General features: G+C 38.3%; 1 long non-coding RNA gene across 1 annotated transcript; it reads left to right on the forward strand.

The window, feature by feature from the left end:
• Positions 1-3,841: 3,841 nt before the first annotated feature.
• LOC129177806 (uncharacterized) lies at positions 3,842-6,612 on the forward strand. Its single transcript, XR_008569666.1, has 3 exons — positions 3,842-3,912; positions 3,991-4,058; positions 5,867-6,612. It is a non-coding gene; the product is annotated as an uncharacterized LOC129177806 (long non-coding RNA).
• The last annotated feature ends 2,538 nt before the right edge of the window (positions 6,613-9,150 follow it).

Genomic DNA, 9,150 nt, shown 5'->3' on the forward strand with positions numbered 1-9,150 from the left:
TTATTAGACTTCTTTGTGAGATGACCGTTTTGCAAGGGCAAAAACTACATGTTTTTTTTAAAGTTTATTGTCACTCACTCCAAAACTAAGATTATATCAAAATGTATGTTGTTATAAATTATTGACCAAGTCAATGCTGTGGTAACCTTATCCCCAAAATTCCACTTTCTCCTCATTAAAAAAATATATTTATTTAATTTTTACCATCGTAATCTGAAAATAATATTCAATAAAAATCTCAAGAATAAAGTGATAATATCATGAAAAAAATCATATTTTTACTAGAATACAATTCAAATTTTTACGCAAATGAAGTAATATTATGAAGGGAAAAAAATTATTTTACTAGACTAAAGTCATCCAAGAAAAAGTTGCACTATATGATGAAAAAATCTAATAATTTTACTTGAATAAAGTCAGAATTTGCAGGACAAAGTTGTCATTTTATGAATCATAAAAATGTATTATGGGAAAATGAATGACCTAATTATATAATAACCTCATCCACATTGCACCTCATTTTTTGGAACCTCACCTTCTCATGACAAAAAGGGCATAAGAAATATGAAAAAATTGCAAGGTCTGTTATTAAGGATTTGATGAAAGTGGAAAAAAATATTGCTATTTAACATTTTTATTAGACTTTTATAAGAAGGGCCATTTTGGGACCTAAGGGCGAAAAGTGCGGCGTCACGAGTTAATTAGTCAAGCACTTGTCTTTGTCCAGGTGAAGCTTTGAGGTGTTGCTGTGGAGGCCGGCGCCAGTGTCCAGGAAGAGTTGTGTTGGTCAAGCCAATGCCTGCGCCAGTGTGTGCTTTTTAATTTGTGCCATTTGTGGCTTTTTTCTATCATTTGCTTTTTTTTCACAGCTCCCAGCTACTTTAAGGGCTGCATGAAAACGAACGACTGCCTGATAATGAATTTCCCTGGTATCTCTACGGCCGCCTGCTGCACCACTGACCTGTGTTTTCGGCACCTTTTGCAGTAGTTAGTCGATGCCAAAAGCAAAGTTAATCATCAAATTGAAGCTGCAGCAAGCAAGTTGTAAGTTGGCGGGCACATGACTTGAGGGAGACCTAACCCACGATAAAAAAATTTTGAGACTATCTGACAATGTAGAAGGTAGTTATGACTGTTGAAATTTTCCACCAGAAGGGGGCGACATTGGTGTCAAGATGGCCATGCAGTCACATACTGTCCTATGCCCCAAGGCACAACAGATTTTTTTTCCACGTGGAAGGTAGTTACAACAGTTATACATTTCCACCAGTTGGTGGCGCCATTGTAATCGATATCAATATCCAGTCATGACCAGATCCCAACCTTTTAACGCCCATATCAGTTTCAAATGAAATCTAAGCATCTGAAGTGAAATGATGGCAGTCTGATGGTTTACAGCAAGGAGCAGTCTTCACCTTCAGGCTGTACCCACCACGTGTGATGAAATCATGCTTCACATCGCCAGTCTAAATCTATAGGGGGCGCTAGTCAGTCAGTTTGGGGTGGCCTCTTTACTGAGCATACTGTTCCGGCTTGGATTCTTACTTGCCGTATACATTTTTACCGAGACGTGACCGTCCGTAGTCAAATTATGACACTTTGATTCCACACCCACAACGTGTGCTTTACATGCATATGATTTGCAAATTAAGCAAATTCAGCCTGTCATACATATCATACATACTTGCCTTGAATTTGTTATTGATCTGACAAATCCAGTTGGAGGAGAAGGCAAATATACTTACTACATTTTTTTTTTTTTTTTGCAGCACAGCTCTGCTGTCGCGTGTTTGTCGGCGTGCTCACCGCACGCACACGCTTTCCTGGCCAGACAGAGGGTGTGCGCTTTTGGTGCATTAATAAACCGTCAGCGAAACGTAATGAAACAAAACGACATAAACATGCAAAATATATGGGTTTTCTAACACTATCCTATTTTTCCAATAAAATAAAAGCGAGTGTTTCCACAATTGATATACATTTATATAACATTCTATGTAGTTATTTACAAAACTGTTTTTAAAAACGTGTCTTTTTAAAAAAAAAAGTTTTCCACGGACCGGTGATTGGGGATCACTGCCCTAGGGAACACATTTATCCCAACACACACAAGCATGAGTTTTATTTATGTCTTAAATGGCTTATTTACTCTTATTATGTCTACTATATTGCATAATACAGCAGTAAATGTGACTATAGGGGTGTTAGTTCATGTCTAGAGGGCTCTAATAATGTTAAAACCCCTATTTACAAGGTCATAAACAGGTTTTCTATGCTCTTGCTATGAAAATATTACATTTATGAATAAGGAATCATACTTTACGGAAATTCACTTATCCCGATCGGGTCTGGAACCAATTAGCCACAATAAACGAGGGACGATAGTGGTTATAAAAAAATGCCTTTTCCATGTGAAAACTAACAATGATGTGATGTGAAACCGAGTTATGTTTTAACTAGCTAGGCTATTGTTGTTGTTCAGCCAGGTTTTGGCAGGAAAAACGTGGATAACAAAGATCTTCTGTTATCCAGGACATGTCGTCTTTTATCCAGAATAGAAGTGTTGAGGCCTTTAGTATTTTACTGGATATTGTCATGTTTTGAGCATCAAGTTGATATTGTAATATTATATCGATAACAGACTTAAGCTTAACTTCCACTATGTTTTATTTTGAAAAATGACCGGATTCTCTCTGTTATATCATCTCACTTGACGCATGTCCGTTGTGCTAACTTTCTCTCTACTGCTGCTGTATTTTTACCATTTTTCTTTCACCTCATATTTGGTGTCAAATGCTGATACTATGTGGGAATGCATAAAGGTAAGTTTTGATGACTTACTGAGTGCTAATGTGCACATTTTTCTCAAGTTAATTCATGCTAGCACAATGCCTTTTACCACACACGTCAAACAGCCATGTAATCATCTCTCTGGAAACACTTGGCCGGAACTTGAACTGGTGGATGGTGGGTCAGCATTCATTTTGTGCTTTTAATTTGATGTTATTCATGTCTTAGTTTTACACAATACATCATAATGATGTATTGTGTAAAATCATCATACATCATAATGATGTATGTATGCGAGGTTCTCATGATCAGTTACCACCACAACTGGCAGGGCAGCACCCTCCAGCCAATGCCTCCACTCCCGCACCGCAAGAACGATGGCCAACTGCTCCCTATTGCCCTAGATACCCTCAGCGGTGGTGAGGCGACGCGAGAAGAATGCACATGGGTGGAGCCTCTGGTCGACCGGGGAATGCTGGGACAGGACCGCTCCCACTCCTGTATACGACACATCGAACTTTACTAAAAATTGCATAGCAGGATCTGGATGAGAGAGTACGGGTGCAGTGGTAAACAATACTTTAGGTCTAGTAAAGGCTTCTGGGGTCCACACAAAAGGAACCTTGGTAGATGTAAGAGGTTCCACCCTGCTACTAAAATTGTGAATAAACTGTCTGGAAAAATTTGCAAAACTCAGGACTGTGGTGCTGTCACATAGTGTGCTTTCATGGGAATAGTTTGTACAACTCTCAAGTGACCAAAAATGCAATATCTGTTATTACACTTCATCCTTTCTTAGGAGGAAAAATGTCACAACTGACTCTCAAGCTGATTATATAAGTCAACCACTGTAATTTGTTGCCAAAATATACTTATTTAGACAGCAGGCACATCAGTGTCAGGCTGAGAATTGTTTATTTGCCTGATAAGAAGAAAAAGTCCCAAAATTGCTCCACACAGTGATTTTTTCCCTGTGTTTATTGTGTAATTATGTGATGTCCTGTTAGTCACAAAGTTAATAATAAACTTGATGTTGTGCAGTAATGCTAACATACTGATTGATATAAAGAGGGACCACCTGAGGGCTACACAGGACGCATTCAGACAAACAACAACATCAAGGTAGGATCTTCTCATTTTTGCACATTCATGCAGAAATATGGCATGCTTTCTTACCCTTTAATGCTTTTATTCCTGCAGACTCGTGTCATCCAACAAGATGAAGACTGTCATTCTTGCTCTTTTGGTCCTTTTGGTTGTTTGTGAGGGTAAGTTTATGCAATACTTTTATGTACAACCGTACATAAAAGTATTAATTAGTTACATAAAAATGTTACGCATAAAGTAATATTCTGAAAATAGTTGTACTTTTATTTAAATTAATTTTTATGAGAATAAAGTTGTAATATTATGAGAAGGAAAACAATTTGACTAGAATATAGTAAGTATCATACAAGAAAAGTTGTACTATATGAGGAAAAATATAATCATTTTACGAGAATAAAGTCATACTGTAATTTGCAGCACAATGTTGTAATTTTTTATTCATAAAAATGTATTATGACAAAATGAATGACCCAAGTAAGGCTGTAATGTAACAGTGTACCTCTTTTTTTTGACAAAAAGGGCATAAAAAATATAAAAAATTGGAAGGTCTGTTGTTGAAAAAATGTAATGAAAATGAAAATTACCATAATTTCCGGTGTGTAAGCCTCTACTCTACAGCGGTGCGGCTAATATGTGGTCATTTTCTCTTTCGGAAAATGCTATTGCCAAGATAGTCCATCATAACAGCAAAAAGAGTTTAAGAAACAACCAAAAAATGCAGAGAAGCCACCTTTCTCTGTGTTTGCTAACCTTGTCGCTCCAGTTGAGTGGAGCTGGGTATGCATGCACATGCTCCAGTTTACAGTGAGCAACAACAAGCGCAATTTATCCTAAAAGCAAATGTAAAACGCTGTTGGATTATTCGATAAACACCATAAATATATTGCCAACATTGCAAAGTCTGTTATGTTGAATGAAAACAAAAGCGGAAAGTAAAATATAAAAGAGGGTACGTATTGGAATTTGTGCGGCGATCGTGTTATTGACACATACCTGCATCCGCCGGGGCCTCTACGCACTATGTTGACTCAAAGGCGGACCCTGTTATCCCCTGGTCTCACTGTACCGTGGTTCTCATGAACCAGAGCAATAACTCCAGTGCCCAGGAAATAGTGTTTAAAATCCAAGCAATTCCTCAAGTTGACCCTGTGTGAAACTTACAAAATGTACATAGCGCCACAGGCGTACACGTCATATCCGCTCACGTACACTACCAGTCAAACGTTTTAGTACACCCCAATTTTTCCAATTGTTTATTGAAATTTAGGTCGTTCAATGAATAGCTTGAAATGGTACAAAGGTAAGTGGTGAAGTGCCAGAGGTTAAAAAAATGGTAAAGTTCCGCAAAACTAATGTGTATTTCAGCATGATACAAAAAGGCCTTTTTCAGGGACCACAAAATGGGTCAACAATTTAAAGATCTTCTGCAAAAAAGGTTGATCAAGCCTTGGCAGTTGGTGCAACTAATTCCTACAGGTGTTCCAAGTTCTGGAGTACTTACTACCTCCTCTGTCTGCATAAAAACAATGATCGGAACACATTGTGGTATTATACCCTCGTGAACATCAGTTGAACAACATTGTACGGGAGAAAGTCATTTTTTGCTACAAAAATGGAAAGAAAAAAGGGAATTAATAATGGAAACGAGATAGATCATCGTAACACTCAAAAATGTAGGTTCTAGAGAAATTTCAGTGTTCAAAAACTTTTGACTGGCAGTGTATACTATACATCAATACACAGAAATACAGATACAATAAAACATATAAAACAAAACAAAATGTTGTGTTGTTCTGTGAGAGATGAATAAAGTATCTCTCTATCCATTTAACACCGGTAGCCGAAAAATAGGCAACCGGTTGCAGACGCGTTCTTCTTCCTTTTGTTTATGGCGAGTCGCAACCAACGTTTAGGTGCATACAGCCACCTACAGTACTGGAATTCAGACGTGTTGTGGCCTTCATCACAGAGGGTCGCCCGGATGTAGAGGCGTTCTGCACATGTGCAGGGACAACCGTCACAATCTTCCATCATCAAAAACACATGAAGAAATGTATATGATGCCGCTTTCAAGTTAAAGGTGACCGATTTGGCTGTCAAGCGAAGGAAACATGGCTGCTTCACATAGTCCTAGCATCAATGAATGTATGGTGAGATGTTGGAGACAGCCACATGAAAAGCAAACGCAAAGCAAAAAGACAATAAAAGCTTTCAGAGGTAAAAAAAAGCCCACAGCCTGAACTAGAAAACGTGCTTGAAGACTGGGCAACTACACACAGAAATGGCCGCATGCAAAGAGCAACTTTTACACAAGTCTGTCGGAGGATCCTTACAGCGTGGAGCAGTGTAAAAAAACCCCAGTATCAACGGGTTTCGAAAGGCTGTATTACTTCTAGATGAAGAGGAGCAACACCGAAAGAGAAAGCGAGACCGACGACATATGTGACGAAGAAATGATGACACTGTTCAATTCTGACACGGAAGAGGAGGACTTTCGTGGTTTTAGTTCCCAAGAGGATGAAGGTGAATGACTTTTCTAAATATCCCATTTCATGACGTGGACACCTGCGACATGTACTCCGGTGCGGGTTATACACCGGAAATTATGGTGCATTTCTATTTAAAATTTTATTAGACTTTTATAAGAGGGGTCGTTTGGGGACCTAAGGGTTAAAAAGTGGGGCCTCAAGAGTTATTAGTGAAGAACTTGTCTTTGTCCAGGTGAGGCCTTGAGGTGTAACTGTGGAGGCCGGTACCAGTGTCCAGGAAATGTGGAGACTTGTGTTGGTCAAGCCAATGCCTGTGCCAGTGTCATCTTTCATGGTCCCTGTGAGTGTTTTTTAATTTGTCATTTTTACCAGACCATGCTGTGGCTTGTTTCTGTTATTTGCTATCTTTTCACAGCTCCGAGCTACTTTAAGAGATGCATGAAAATGACTGACTGCCAGATAATGAATCAACCTGGTATCGCTACCGCTGCCTGCTGCAGCACTGACCTGTGCAACTGACAACAACAGTCGTCAAACACACCTTACAACTGCAGATCAATAAATAGATACATGCCTACGATTTTCTATGATGTGTTTTCTGCACGTATTGCAGTAGTTAGAAGCAAAAAGAAAAGCTAATCATAAAATGATGAAAAGTGAGCTTTGGGCCCTTGTACACCTATGCACGCAGGACACAGAACTCGATGCCAGTATCCCAAATCTGAAGGTAAATCGGAGTGCCTCGAGCAGAATTTTCACACGCGTATTGTTTAGTCAGTAGAGGGAACCATCTGTATTTATGCATACAGTCCATACAGTCACCATCTGGAGGCTGACCTAACCCACCATGTGGAAGGTGGTGATAACCATTATATAACAGTAGGAGGTTACACTGCAATCAGTGTATACATTTGGTCAGGTACTGAGTGGTGACTTTAGCTACCATAAAAAAAATTGAGACAATTGGCCCATGTGAAAAACTGTAATGACAATTACAATTTTTTGACCAGAACGGGGCGACATCGGTGCCAAAGTGGCCCTAACCCACAATGAGACAGTCGAACCATATGGAACAGAGTTACATCACCAAGATCTGCTGGTGAAAATTTTCACCAGATGGTGGTGCCATTCGAGCTGATATCAACATTTAGTCATGACCAGACCCCGACCTGTAACCCTTAGGCCTATATCAGATTTGAAGGACAGCTAATCATCTGAAGTGAAGTACAGTGGAACCTCGGTTAGCATGTTGTTTGGTTAGGGTAAAAAATTTCGGGCACAATTTTGCCTCAGTTTACTGGCGTACAATATGGCCCACGTCTTGTCGTCCTATTAATATACAGTGTTCCCTAGTTTATCGTGGGAGATAGGTTCCCAAAATATCCCGCAATAAGTGAAATCCGCGAAGTAGCCAACTTTATGTTTTTACAATGATTATATTATGCTTTAAGGCTGCAAAAGCCCTCACTGTAAACTTTATACATTTTTCTCAGACAAGCATTAACATTTTCTCACATTTCTCTCTTGTTTAAACATGCAGTCGTCAGTCATCACTTTTTATTTAAGCATGAACTAGACTAGAGCTGTCCTATCTAGTCTGACTGGTGTGTGTCCCACCTAGTCTTTGAGCATGAACTGATGAAGCCCGCTTGGATGAGAGGCGAAACGTCTTCTTAAACAACAGTCCAGTTGGGATTGATTGCATGCCCCGAGAATCAAAAGTAATGGAGCATATATTTTTATGTTCTACAGGGAGATTGAGAATTGTTTATTCGTCTAATGATGAAATGATGAAAAGTCCCAACACTGCTCCACACGGTGGTTTCCCATCAGTAACAAAGCTAATGATAACCTTGATGTTGTGCAGTAATGCTAACACATTGAGTGATATAAAGAGGGATCAGCTGAGGGCTACACAGGACGCATTCAGACAAACAACAACATCAAGGTAGGATCTTCTCATTTTTGGACATTCATGCAGAAATATGGCATGCTTTCTTACCCTTTAATGCTGTTCTGGTCCTTTTGGTTGTTTGTGAGGGTGAGTTTATGCTTGCTTTACAATAAAATATATCATTTTGTTTTTTATTCACCCCGGGGGACCAAATGTGTACATTGGATTGTTTAAATCTGTCAGAAAGGGACCGTTTTGGGACCTAAGGGTACAAAGAGTAAGGTTGTTTTTTTTTTTGACATTTTCATTTGCTCTGATAATATTAATACATCAAAATCAATGTTATTAATTATTGACCTAGCCAAGGAACACATCAGGGTTTCTTATGACAAAAAGGGCATAAAGAATATAATTTGAAAGATTATATCTATAGGTACATTGTTGAAATGATTTGATGCTGTGAACATGGAAAAGTATATAAATTAGATTTTATCAGACACTTATTAGACTTCTTTGTGAGATGACCGTTTTGCAAGGGCAAAAACTACATGTTTTTTTTAAAGTTTATTGTCACTCACTCCAAAACTAAGATTATATCAAAATGTATGTTGTTATAAATTATTGACCAAGTCAATGCTGTGGTAACCTTATCCCCAAAATTCCACTTTCTCCTCATTAAAAAAATATATTTATTTAGTTTTTACCATCGTAATCTGAAAATAATATTCAATAAAAATCTCAAGAATAAAGTGATAATATCATGAAAAATATCATATTTTTACTAGAATACAATTCAAATTTTTACGCAAATGAAGTAATATTATGAAGGGAAAAAAATTATTTTACTAGACTAAAGTCATCCAAGAAAAA

The sequence above is a fragment of the Dunckerocampus dactyliophorus genome, chromosome 2 (genome assembly GCF_027744805.1).
Source record: "Dunckerocampus dactyliophorus isolate RoL2022-P2 chromosome 2, RoL_Ddac_1.1, whole genome shotgun sequence".
In the NCBI taxonomy this organism is placed as follows: Eukaryota; Metazoa; Chordata; class Actinopteri; order Syngnathiformes; family Syngnathidae; genus Dunckerocampus; species Dunckerocampus dactyliophorus.